This window comes from Tenebrio molitor, chromosome 2 (assembly GCF_963966145.1).
Source record: "Tenebrio molitor chromosome 2, icTenMoli1.1, whole genome shotgun sequence".
In the NCBI taxonomy this organism is placed as follows: domain Eukaryota; kingdom Metazoa; phylum Arthropoda; class Insecta; order Coleoptera; family Tenebrionidae; genus Tenebrio; species Tenebrio molitor.
In genome coordinates, this window is record NC_091047.1 from 1,306,621 (window position 1) to 1,319,717 (window position 13,097).

General features: G+C 41.9%; 2 protein-coding genes across 5 annotated transcripts in view; one reads left to right on the top strand and one right to left on the bottom strand.

Moving 5' to 3' along the window:
- LOC138122733 (nucleolar protein 4) overlaps positions 1-13,097 on the bottom strand; it is a 109,213-nt gene that overhangs the window by 30,768 nt on the left and 65,348 nt on the right. The window lies entirely within an intron of this gene.
- Positions 1-13,097, top strand: part of B4 — a 157,694-nt gene that overhangs the window by 25,681 nt on the left and 118,916 nt on the right. The window lies entirely within an intron of this gene.

A 13,097-nucleotide genomic window follows, 5' to 3' on the forward strand; every position in this document is an offset into this window, starting at 1 on the left:
CTGTTTTGTGAACTTTTGACCTTCATTTCAATTAACACAACAAAAACATTTGTTTTAATTTTGCTCAAATATTCGAGTTTTATTTTTGTAACAAATTGCTTTCATTTATGATTAAAAAAGACTATCTAATTTTTTTTAAATATTCATGAAATTAATTAAATATCCCAATTACAAGTTCTTAGCACAATGGTTCTCAGAAATGGAAATTTTTTAAGGTTTCTCTAAGTAGGTACTTTAAAACAGAAATATTATTGAAATGAAAATCTTCTTTTTCATTTTTGGCCAGCGCAACAAAAAAATGTTTTTCTTCAAACGTCCGTAAAATATGACATTGCATTGTTGCATTGATAATGATAAAGTGTCACTTCATTGTTATGGCATCTAACGAGCTGACCAGCGTCCGTGAAGTTATTATCTGCGCTGAGGGCGTCCGTGAAGTTATTATCTCCGCTGATGAGCGGCTGTAAAGTGAACTAGCTAAATCATTTGAAATTCCTACCTGGTTTCTTAACATGTCTTAAATAATTTGTTATGAAGGTTTGAAGAAAAAATAGTTATGTTATTCGGAGCAAAAATGGTTTTAGGTGCTACCAGCCGCAGCACATAAAACTTCATTTTTGCTCCTCATTACATAATATACTATTTTGTTCTACAGTATTTGTTTTCATTGTTGATTACAAAATATCTAAAATTTTCAATACATTAAAGCAAATTTAAGTTTAGGATAGGATAGAAAAAAAAAGGTTTTGGATTTTCTCATGGGCTATGAGTCATATCTGCGCAAACGACTAATATCGGTCTCAAGTAGAAGCTACAAACTGACCGACCGCCTTCGCGCAGATATTTCCAAGGTCACAGCCCATGAGAGAATCCAACACCTCTACCTAATTGCAAAATCCATTTACAAAAGTCTTAATAACTAAAAAATTTGCTTCAACAAAAGAAGACAAACTGGTAAACGCTTGAATGCCACAATTTACCTAAAATACGTAGTCTTTCAGTATTAATTTTCGGAAAAAGAAGAAAAATTAATTGGATTTTCTTTCGATAATGTTGTTTGTTCGTGGTACTTTTGAAATTGCTCAGTAAAGGTGTTAGGAACATTTTTATTTTTTTCAAATTGGCCATTATTCAAAAGTCAAAAGTTCTTACGAATGGAAAATTTTTAATTTCGTCAAAAATATGTATTTTGAAATACTTTTTTTGTTCGACGTTTTTGTACGTTTCTCCTTGCGCTTTTTCCTTTTTTGTCTAATTCTTTTTGATTATTCTCTTTATAGAAAACGTACGTTCCAGTGTTGTGGGATTTTGGTTATCATTTTTCTCTGTACCGGAGCTCGTGAAAAATTCAAAAGTCGCTCGCGGAAACAATCTCCTCGCGTCCTCCTCCGCCAACAAAGACCTCCTCACGAAACAAAAGAACGCGCCACCCGTGCACATGTGACTTGTTAACCCACTTCTGGCACTCCCTCGTTCCACACACGCCCGAAATTCCCATCTCCTTGCGCCACTTCTCTTCGTAATCTTTTTAAAACCGCCGAAGAAAGCCCCAAGTTTATTCCTCGTTGTGTGTGTTTTTTGCGCATCCGACCGCCGTCCCCGGGGAGGCCGCGTAAAACCCTCGGCCGGATATCCGATTGACAGGGGGTCGGAGAGGGCCCCCGGGGTGCCGACCTAATTACCGAAAAAAAGAAAAACCCTCCGGCTAATTATCCCGCTTCTTGGTTTTCGTTTGACGACCGCTGTCGCAGAGCGAGGTATATTTTTCCCTCATCCCCCACGCATATTCGGTCCGAACGACCCGGCCAGTGTTTGATCGATAGTGTCCACCCTGGATACCGCTGTCCTCCGTCCCGACACCCCCGGGGGTCACACACACACGCACCCACCCCAGGACGAACCTAACTGTCAGGCCCAACCCCCGCCCGACTATAGTTATACCGCAGATATCCCTGGGGCGGCTGCCGAACAACATATCCCCCGTTCGTATCTTTTTATTTATCTCCGGAATATTGAATAGCCCCGGACTAATTGAATTTCGCAACACGTACGCCCGTGTGCTGTAGCGGCCAACATTAACAGCTATTAATATCGGTCGCGACAAAAACAACTTGATATCTGTGTCGCTGATCGAATCTCTTGCGAGCTTCCGATATCGCCAGAAAAAAAAGCGTCCCACGCGAATTCACGCGGACGCAAATCTGGCCGCCCAACCGGTAATCCGTAATTGCGAGAGAAATCTGCGGGGTTAATGAGAGGTGGTGGGACCTCAACTGTGTACCCAATAAATCATCTTTTTCCAATTTGGCCGTCCTCGGCAAAAAACCGCAAAATTAAACAACTTTTAATTACGGCCGACCATCCCCCAATAAAACATTGATTAAAAGTGGTGCGGTCAATTTGCCTGCGTAAATTTATTTGTATTTTTTAATTTATCGGTCGCCGGCAAATTGGTAATAAAGTAGCCGTTTATCAACAATCAACAGGTCAGAGAGCATCGGTACAAAAGGGTACAAAACAAATCGGCAAACGAGGATCAATTAGTCGGTGCGACAATTTCATTAGATCCCCGATTAGAACGTCATTTTTGTTGCAAGTGTTTTTTCTCTTCCCGAAATGAACGAAGCAATTTCAGGCCAACTTTACAGTCTGTTTGGTAACAAATAAAACACTTGTGTGGCAGAGCAGTCTGTTGAATGGAGGAGGTGACGTTGAAAACTTGCTAATTAATTATAGGGCGTTTGAGAGAAACGGAGAGAAGGGATATAACGCCAATTACGTAATTGCGAATTTGTTGCCGGAGCGTGACACAGGCGAAGGATTACAATTTTTTTTTTCGAAATGCGACCCGACGCGTTTTGTGTCGGCGACTTGTAGCGTGACATTTGCATGTCGCAGACGACACAAAAATTCGCGCGAGAAGTGTCAGATTACGGCGGATCCAAACGAGATTATCGCAAAAGTACCGCTAATTATTTAACATTTCCAGGATTTCATAATGGAGGCAGGATTCGGATCGCGGGGCGGGAACAGACGGAGGACTGTTAGTAGTTGTAGTCGGTGGTGCAGAGTTGTGGGGAGCGGCACAAGACTCGGCGAGTCGACTCGACGAAATAATCGCCACGTTGTCGTGTGCTGAACCCCATCGAGTTCGTGTGGCGAAAATCGAAAGGGTGATTAATTATTCGGGTCGATTGGCGCAAACAAGTCGGAGGTTCTTCCCCTGGCGCTCTAATGACGCTCGTAAAGATGCGTTTAAATGCTCTGCAGAGTACTGAATGAAACAGGTCTTGCCGCCGCCCGAGTCACATCTCGAGATGTCGAGAGCAAGATAAGAGTTGGTCGTTGTGTGATCCCAACCGGTCCATTTAAATCTCGCTAATCAATAATAATCGGTCTGAATTATTTTCAATAGTATGTAGTAGGAAAATAAGGCGGGAGCAAGAAAACTCGACTTCCCTGTTGAACACCCGAATAAATATCTGCACTGTTGATTGATATGAATAATTTTAAAAAGCGTATGAAATTCATAATAAAGAATTAGCATACAAACGTCATTGTGGGAATTTTAATTCAACTTAATTACCGCTTTTCAATCAAGCTGGTTATTCGAGAAGCATAAACAGTAAACAATATTTTTTTCCTTACTGCCACACATTAACAAGCAGCTTAAAAAATTGCGATTTCAGATTTTAACAAAAATAAGTAAACTAAACAATTTATCATAAAATGATGCAAAACTGTGCATTAGTTACATTAGTTCCGGTTTTTTGTTTAGTTCAGTTTAATTAGTGGAGTTAAATAGTGACGAGTGGAAGTTTTAAATGAAAATTTTGTTATTTATTACTCTGTAGGGGGTGGTCATAAATTTATGTGACAATCTAACTTGCCACCCCTGGAAACAGGTAAGTTTATGGTTGGTTCAACCCTCAGCGAGGACGTTTATCATTTCTGTCGATCTTTTTAAGAAAATTAACATTTCAAAAGATTATACAGGGTGTTTCAAAATTCGCGAAATCCGAATTTGGAGCGTGGTAGGGAAGGACCCAGTGGAGCTCGAAAAAAAAATCGCTCTTCCTGAAGAAGATATAAGCACTTTAATTTTGTTCAATACATAGCAACCTTCATATCCACAGTGACAAAATACTATTTTCTAGCTACGTTGCCGTTCCATTTTTAAGAAAAATTACAAAAATTTAAGATTTTTTTACTCCAAAGTAAAGCTATTCTTCAAAAAATTGTTTTACGTTATTATTTTCCGCAATCATCTACACCATAAATAACAATAAACACTGAACTTTTCAGCGTGATTTGAAGAAAACGCCCTTCAAAGAGTGCACCTTCAGACCAATGTATCTTTGTGGGGGGAGTCCCGTTTTTTTTTAATTTCCATATTTGGACTACTGAAGTGATCCTCTACAACGCTCCGAATTCGGAATTCACGAATTTTGAGACACCCTGTATGCTTTATTTAATTTTTTAACACTTTTCTTCTCTGTTGGTAATTGTTGAGAAGAGAACCAAAGTAAATATAAAAAGGCACAAGATATTCTCCTTCAATTCTGACTAGTTTTCACTCTGTGGCTGAATTGGTAAACTTGTTAAAAGGCCTTGACGGTGAACGTTAATTTACGATTAATATTCATTAATAATTATTATTATGATATCTAATATAATTAATTATGATTAATATTCAAATGTCGTAATCAAACGATTTCAAGAATTATGATTCACAGATGATATCATCGTAGACCAATTTTGATTTTTTAAACGAGTAAATGATAGAGGTTATTCAAAAATTGGCGGGTTTGGAGTTGGCTGTGGTTTGGAATACCTATGCTTGTCGTTTTTTACTTAAATTACAAAACCTAAAATATGTAAAAGTTACGAATATGAACAAAACGTCAAGCAATTCTTGAACATGTTGAAAATACACCAAAAAATGCACAGAGCACTCAAGAGGGGTTAATTTCTGAACGCCGGTTATAATACGGTGAAGTGTGAAAATAATGTGGAACCAAAATAACTGCTTTGTGGCATGTCTTACTATTAATCCGATTACTAAAAATGAAATTTTTTATAATTGCTGAATTAATTTGGAAAATCTGGTGTTCTTTTTCGGTAGCAAAGGAGCTTCAAGTATTCTCCAAGAAATATTCTTAAATATTTTGAGACAAACAAACCACATTTTATTAACAAGGTAGAGGTGTTGGAATCTCTCATGGGCTGTGACCTTGGAAATATCTGCGCGAAGGCGGAGCAATAGATCAGTGAAAAATCTGTAAATGAAAACTAAAAACGTTGACAACTTTCAAATTCAAATACACAGAAATAGACGAGAGAGAGAGAGACGAAACTAACGTAACGATAGACGATGTTTTCTCGTCGGTTTGTAGTGTGCGCAGATATGAGTCATAGCCCATGAGAAAATCCAAAATCTCTACAGACATAAATGAGATTCCACTATAAATAATGAAAATAAGCTGGGACATGTTTTCAGAATAACGAAACAAAAACAACAAAAAAATTATGTAGAACAGCACAAAAATGTTACTTTTGTATCGACTTCATTTGCATTTTAAAAAAGAACAAAAAGCCTTGGCAGTAAAGATATTTTTTTACAAAATTCATTTTGAACGTTAACAGAGGATTATTCCTCCTAGTTTCGTAACAAAGTATTAGGAGTGGCTAGTCCTTTCATCTTTGTTAGCATTTTTCTCGTAAATCCCCCCAGGACGTTAGACCAGGTTTTAATTTTTTAGTTTAATTAGTGCGATCAACCATTCTGTTGTTGTTTGATAACTGGATGGTCATAAATTTATGCGACAACCTAACATCCTCCCCTAGAAGCAGGCAGGTAAGGTTTACGGTTCAACCCTCAGCGAAGAGGGGATTTGTGTCAGTCCTCGCCTTTGTAAGGATTAATTATTAATTATGGAGGATAGCAACAAAAGTGAATAAAAATCAAAGAAGACACAAAAAAATTATCTTTTGTTTTCTCCTTACATTCTTTTTGTTCAGTTGCCGTTCAATTAGCAGAATTAGGAAGCTGATCGAGAAGCTTCAAGAACGAACAGTTTTTGACAATCGGTTCGTTAATATCGTGGTATTACGAGAAAAGAAAACTAGAAAATTCAGTGCGGTTGTTCAATAAAAATTTCTTCCATACAGAGTCTCAGCTAAAACTTTTGAGCCTAATAACTCAGTTATTTTCCAGCGGATTTTTGTGAAATTTAAAATGCAGATATTTTAGACGGTGAAGAATAAAATCCCATTAATGCAATCACCCAAGTATTAAAAACGTAATTTTCACATGCCTTTTTAAATTGTTGAATCAATTAAGATTTACATAAAAAATTGATCGTCAATAAAAAATGCTGTAGGGAAAAACTCGTCCTTGAAAGACGTCTGCTTTGCAAGAAAAAAGCAAAAAACTGTGTTAAACGTGGCTGCAAATGCAAAAACGTAGACGCGTATGAAACAAACGCGCAATTTTGCAGAATTTTGGTCATCCCTTTTCGCAGAAGTGCAGGTGACGTATTTGACGTTTATCTTGCTAACCTTACAAACACTTACAAAGTTAAAGACAACATTTGGACGTAATTTATTCAACTGGATTCTTCCATAAAGGACTAAAACACGATCGGGATATTTTAGCAAGGTAATTTAGTTCACGTACACTTTCTGTGTCTTCAAAAAAATTGACGAGTCTCTTAACCTTACATTTGGATAGTGTTCCACGAGAAAACGAATTGTGTCACTGAAGTTCTTACGACACTCTCCATAGGCAAATTGTTTTTCCTTTTTCAACAATATTGAAATTTCTGCGGCTGTAGACTATTTTTAGAGTATTTTCAATAAATTTTCACAATTTGACGTTTCTAATAAAGCGCGCCCAATTTCGACAGACTTTAAAGGGTGTACAAAATGTTGCTTGGCAATTAATTATCAATTGTTTCAAAAGGTAACTGCCCAAATACATTCAAATTTTACATTAAATTTTTAACGACAAAATCTAATCTTTTCGTTGAATCAGACAAGTGATTTACTTAATTGTTTGTGTAGACCCCTATTTTTTAATGTTTAACAATCTAATAATAATCGCGCATAATTTTCGATAAAGGAAACATGTGTTAAAATTACATTTTTTAACTTGAGGTAATTTTATTATTACTAATTGAACCTTCACGGTCTAAAATATCTGCATTTTAAATTTCATAAAAATCCGTTGGTAAATAACCGAGATATTAGGCTGGAAAGTCTTAGCTGAGACACCCTGTATATCGTGGCCAATAAAAGTATTATTTTTTGCTCGGTGGGGGGTAAGACTTGCGTGTCCGTGGTTTGTTGCCCGGCTGGAGGTTCCAGCACCAGGTCCGAGAAGAAGAAGAGTGGTGCGTGTACACGGGAATCCTTTTCGTCTTTGCCGCATAAAAATGGCAATTAATCAGTCCCGGGGGAACAAGTGGCATTAACGTGGTGCATTAAAAATGAAAAAGCGGCAACGTCGAGGCAGAACGCAGCTTTCATCGTCCCGTTTTTGTCGGTTGGCAGAAGAGAAACATTACGATTCCGAGCGGGTGCCGTGGAAGCCAAGCCAGACCGGCGCGACCGCCTTCGGCGACGGCAAAGAAACAACGTCCGCAGCTATTTCAGCCCGACTAATGTGGCGGCCGCGTGACCCCTGCCAGATACTTTTTGCACCGGCTCCGTACGACGACACACAGAGCCGACGGAGCGGCACGTCTGCCCCCGACCGATCGCCGCCAATTCCACCTAATTACGGCCGAGTAATTGTAATTCCGAAGCGGAGGGTGCAGGTGCGGCGGGGTCGGGGGGCGGAACCCGCAGCGCCCCCGACCAATATCGCCATCACGGCTGACATTTGAGGCAGACGAGCGGGCGAGAGGCCTCGTTGCCTGCCTGTCTGCACCCTTATCTGCGGGGGTGTACGGCAATATCGCACGCACCCGACACCCCACTAATCAATCTACTCTCTCCGCCGTCGCTGAGTCCTTCCGACGCAGCCGGCCCCCCGCCCCGCCAGGACCATCACTCAATGCGTATCCTTCGGACGGATCCTGACGACGCCGGACAACCCCGCTGCGAATCCACAATGAAAATAATCAGGGGCTTTGTCGCCGGCAAACATTGTTCCCCCTGATTGATTTTTGACGCAAGAAAATCAAACCGCGCCGGAGGGTGCGAACCCGATTTTCGGAAAGGGGCGAGCGCGTGCAAATTAAAACGGAAACCTGACAAGGTAAACCGTTCGTTCGCGTTCGTTACGTTTTAAATATTAAACGATTCCATAAAGAAAAACAAGAACTGTTTTCTTTAACGTTGCATAAACAAAATTAAATCGCCCGTAAAAATCCACGTTTCCTGTTCTGCGATCGGCTCCTGGACGGCGTCCGTGGGCGAAACGAGATTTTTTATTTTTTTTGCTTTGGAAAAACAAAAATCTGATGAACTTGCCAGGTATGGGCGTACTCGAGAGGTGATAAATTGCACCGACGGTTACCCTAAATGTAAACTCCCTCGATGCGTACTCGTGCACTCGTCAAGGCTTTCTCATTATTGCACCAGTGAAAAGTTTTTTTTTAAACATCGTAAAACGATAAAAAATATAGCACTGGCAAATCTTGTTTGTCATTACTAATTTTTTTATCTTATGTACAGGCGGATGCGTTATCAACTTTCCATCAGTTTTTGACGGCGAATTAATCGATATCAGAACCGAATAAAGCTAGAAAATGCACCTCGTATATGGTCTTTTTTATTACAAAATGGAAAGAAACTGAATAAAATGAAGAAATATATTGTTTTTGCATAAAAAATTATAAAAGATTATTATGTAAGAAATTTCTTCACAGAAATTCAAAAGTATTGTCAATTTTATGGCAAAGCTGTAAATAAGAGGCTTAAAACGGTCGGCTAGTAGTGAATGGTCCTTCTGTTGGCAAATTATATCATTTGGGCCATAAATCAGGCGTCTAGTTTGTGTTTAAATAAAAAGCGAATTATTTAGCTAAGCAAGTAAAAATTTGTAATTGTGCCACCAGGGTATGATGCGCTAGCAAGTACAGATTCGTTTAGTGTAAAAACTGTATTGTTTTTGGAATTTTAATTTAAAAATAGAGACGTGGGAGAAACCGCTTGAAACAGGAATAACAAAACAAGTAAAATTGTTGTTGTTTTTGCAAACATTTAAAAGTATAAACATAGAGACGTTTAGACATCGGTGGAATAAGCAAAAATATTTTGAAAAAAATTGAAGAGGAATATTCAAAGCGAACGAATGAAATAGAGAAGTACGTTAAATGGAAAAATTGGTAACAAACTGCAGTTTACACAATGGTACATCGTTCACCGTCGGCGGAATTTACAAAATATTTTATGAATAAATATTTAAGGGAACACTTAGCACAGATCTGAATAAAAAATCACAGAGACGTCAGAAGAAAGTTTTAAAGGAATTTACATCCGCGTGAAGATTAAATAGTTCTTGAGCGTCGGTGGAATTTAGAAGAGTATTTGGGAGAAATCAAGGAACATTTGGAGCCGGTTCTGGGACTTAGAGAAAATAAAATTAAATAGAAAACTAGTCGACAATTCCAACAACTTTTTAAATGCAAGGGAATAATCGAAAAAAAATGAGTGAAAGAAAGAAATGCAGATGCACCTATTAGACTCGAAAGTCTTAGCTGAGACACCCTGTATAAATAAATTCAAAAGTACAAGTCCGGTTGAAAGAATGTGCGTTGCGATTGGAGCAACTTTTCGGAGGAATTTACGTGCGAAGACTAAATGAGCCGTGACCGTCGATGCAATTTACAACATCATTGCCGGGGACCTCCTGTATTCGGTTCGTTCTTCGGCGAATTTTCCGGCAAAACAGCGTGATTTATCCGGTCGTCTCCTTCTGCCGTTCTTCTTCTCGTTCGTCGGTTGTTTGTGCGCCCGAAATAGCCGTCAAAATGTCAAATATGCGTCGCTGGCACCGTCCGCCGTCCCCCGAAACAATTCACGGAAGCCATTCGTAGTCCGTCGGCATAAAGCTCCGGCACCGTTCGTGGTGGCCTTCTGGAGGCGGCTTTCCACCGCGCCAATTTCCAACGGTTATATAACAACCTATCGGCCAACACAAACGCTTCTATCTTTGGCCTCGACAACGGAAACTCTCTCACACACATGCACATCGTCGGCGTCAAGGTGGGGTCGTAGCCCGCTTAGCCCGGTCGTAGCGCAGTTTTTGTCCTCTTTATAGTCGGCAACAGCGGCAGCAGGAAAGAATACCAAGCCGGTTGGGTTTTTAACAGCGCTGACCTCGTTCGAGCGGTGAAATATAGGGGCGCACTCGGGCGCATTTAGGCGATGCTCTTGATGCTCTTGCACACAGCCGGTCGTTACTGCCGGCGCACCAGAAGATTATATTGAAAGTAATTCAGGTTTATTGGCAATAATCGCGCCAGATACGGCTCCTGCAGACATGCCCGCCCGGATCGGGGCTTTAGAGGCGAGAGCGTGTTGCGGTTGCACAAAGGTGCATTATTGCGAGAACGCCGGGATTTAGACGACCGGGGGTGGCCTAAGACGCGGCGGCGGAGGCGGAAGAGCGAGAGGGGACGGAAACGTTTCGACGGTGCAGAAGTGCACCCACCGATCGAGGGGGGAAAAATTACGGCGCCGCATAAGAAGTGGGATATCATGCGGGTGGCACTTGACGATCGTTAAGATCGAAGATAGTGTTGCGTAATAAAATCGGACAGGTTCGGGCAGATGTCCTCCGCGTTAACCTTAACAGGGACGGCTCCAGGTTCGCGAAATGATCCGCGAAACGATCCGCGAATTTCCGCGAAACGATCCGCGAAACAATCCGCGAAAGTACGCGAATGGGTTTCGCGACTTTTTTGAGGGGAAGTGTGAAATGCAGAATTATTCTTTGAGGTTTAGTACCACCATATGACAGTTTATATTTGAAAAAAACTTAATAAACTTGAAAATGTTGGATTTGATATTTTTGTGCGTGCCCGGATCCGGCCCTGGCCCTCCGCCGCCGTAATTTTTTATTCTCATCGATTATCGCGTGGCAACAAGTGTCGTTTAGGCCGTTGCATGTGCACCGTCCGATTAATCCGCGGCGAAGCCGCCAAAACGAGAAAAACCTCCCGGCGTAATTATCGAAACCAAACGAGCCGCGAACTCCGCTCTCTCGCCCCCAATTACGACCCTCTCGGACCGCGAAAATAAATATAATACGTATATAAAACACATCACGGCCAGCTAATAATTTTTACTGGTCATTTTTACGTCGACACCATAATTTCGCCTATATCGGGTCGATCCATAAAAACGAGAGAGGACGTCGAGCAGGAATCGGCGTGTTTAGTGCCGGCCATATAAGGGCCAGATATATGAAAAGTTCGCCGTAATGAGTGGAAGGAGGGCGATCGGAAACTACCCCGACGGCGGAAATACGATCGCTCCGAAAATCCCCAGATAAAATGACTCACCTTGGCGGAACGGCGTCGACAGGCGGGGGCGGTCGGGGGCCTTTCGTCAATCAATTGACGAGATTTGACCCGGATCGGGAAAATGGCCGCCGCACCAAATAATTGATGGCCACGGACGTGTCTTTGATCGGGTCGACGACGATTGCTGTTGCAGCGCAAACCTTCCGGTGCGCCGTCGAAACCGAAAGGCATAAAAAATTTCGACAGCGAAGGTGGTGGTGTCGCCGAGGTCAATTAAGAAGCAACGCACAAAAAGTGCGAAGGAGGTGTTGGGGGGTGCGGCGCAACCGCTCCTCAAGCAGGACTGCGCCCCGCCAATCCCGGAAATTTGGAGCCCCGCATAATCCCCGGAATGATTGGTTCAATGTATACGTATACGCCAATTATAATTCATCGCGTTCCGCCATAATATCCCCAGCATCCGGATGATTGAATAATCACTTAAATATCCGTAAATCGGAGGGTCATGCCGCACTAATACGAGACGAGGGACTTTATGTGCGAGGCCCCAAACAAACAACTCATTTCAAACAGTGCCGTAATTCCGGACCTTGCCCGGACCCCGGATCCGCACGTAGGTATCCGGGGGCGCGTCCCTCCTCCTCCCTTCGTCACCCCCCTGAATTGCGCATAGTTGCGATTTTTTCCGGTCGTCCGGAATAATCGCACGTTGATAACTTTGTTTTCGTCTTTTATCCAATTAAAGCGGCCGCTTTTTTCCGGGTGTGCCGGCGGCAATATCGAACTGGAAGTTTTCGGGGATGAGGGTCGAGCGTAGACGTCAGGAAAGGACGCGGAGGATATAAAGGATACTCATCTGGCAGAGGAGTTGAGCCCGGTCAACCGAGGGGGATGAGAAAGGTTCAACCTCGAAAGGATGAATCATGAGAGTCGGGGGCGGCAAGGATAAGGCCCTTTAGAGCGTTGGGTTCGAGGATGAATGTCCCTTCTTTGTTAAAAGAACACAATTCCGGTCGTTTTACTGAAATAAAACTTTCTCCTAAGGACGACTCCGTGGCCGGCGTATACGAGGGAAACCGCAAAAAACAACGTCAATTAGGGATTGCATAATCGCAGATGGCGCTGTCGTACGATCGATCTACGAAAAACAAACGGACTGGAAGGATCGTCATCGACTACATAAATCACCGGTGCCGATTTCGCGGCCATTACTGGGAAGACATATTGCGGCCGTCCGTCAAAATAACTGGTTCCATAAATTCGCAGCTGACTCGCGGATTAAAAACCAACGGTTTTTAATCGACGTCTCGGTCTGAAACGCCGCCGATCTTCGATGTTGAATTATCGAGGTGGAGAAAAGAGAGGGGCGCAATCAGAGCACTGCGTGAATGACGAACGGAACAACTACCGTACGGACTATTGATCCGCAACCCTTCGGACAGACAGGTACTCAAACAGAGGGATCGGTCATGTGTTTGTACAGTTTGCACCTTGGGGGTGCTGCACCCCGTCACACCACATCGATTATTATCAATGCGGCGGATGCCGTTCAGTTTAGACAACGCACCCGAAAGTGCGGAAGTCCTTTCTGGTGTGCCACTTACCTGGAACGCTGTCAAA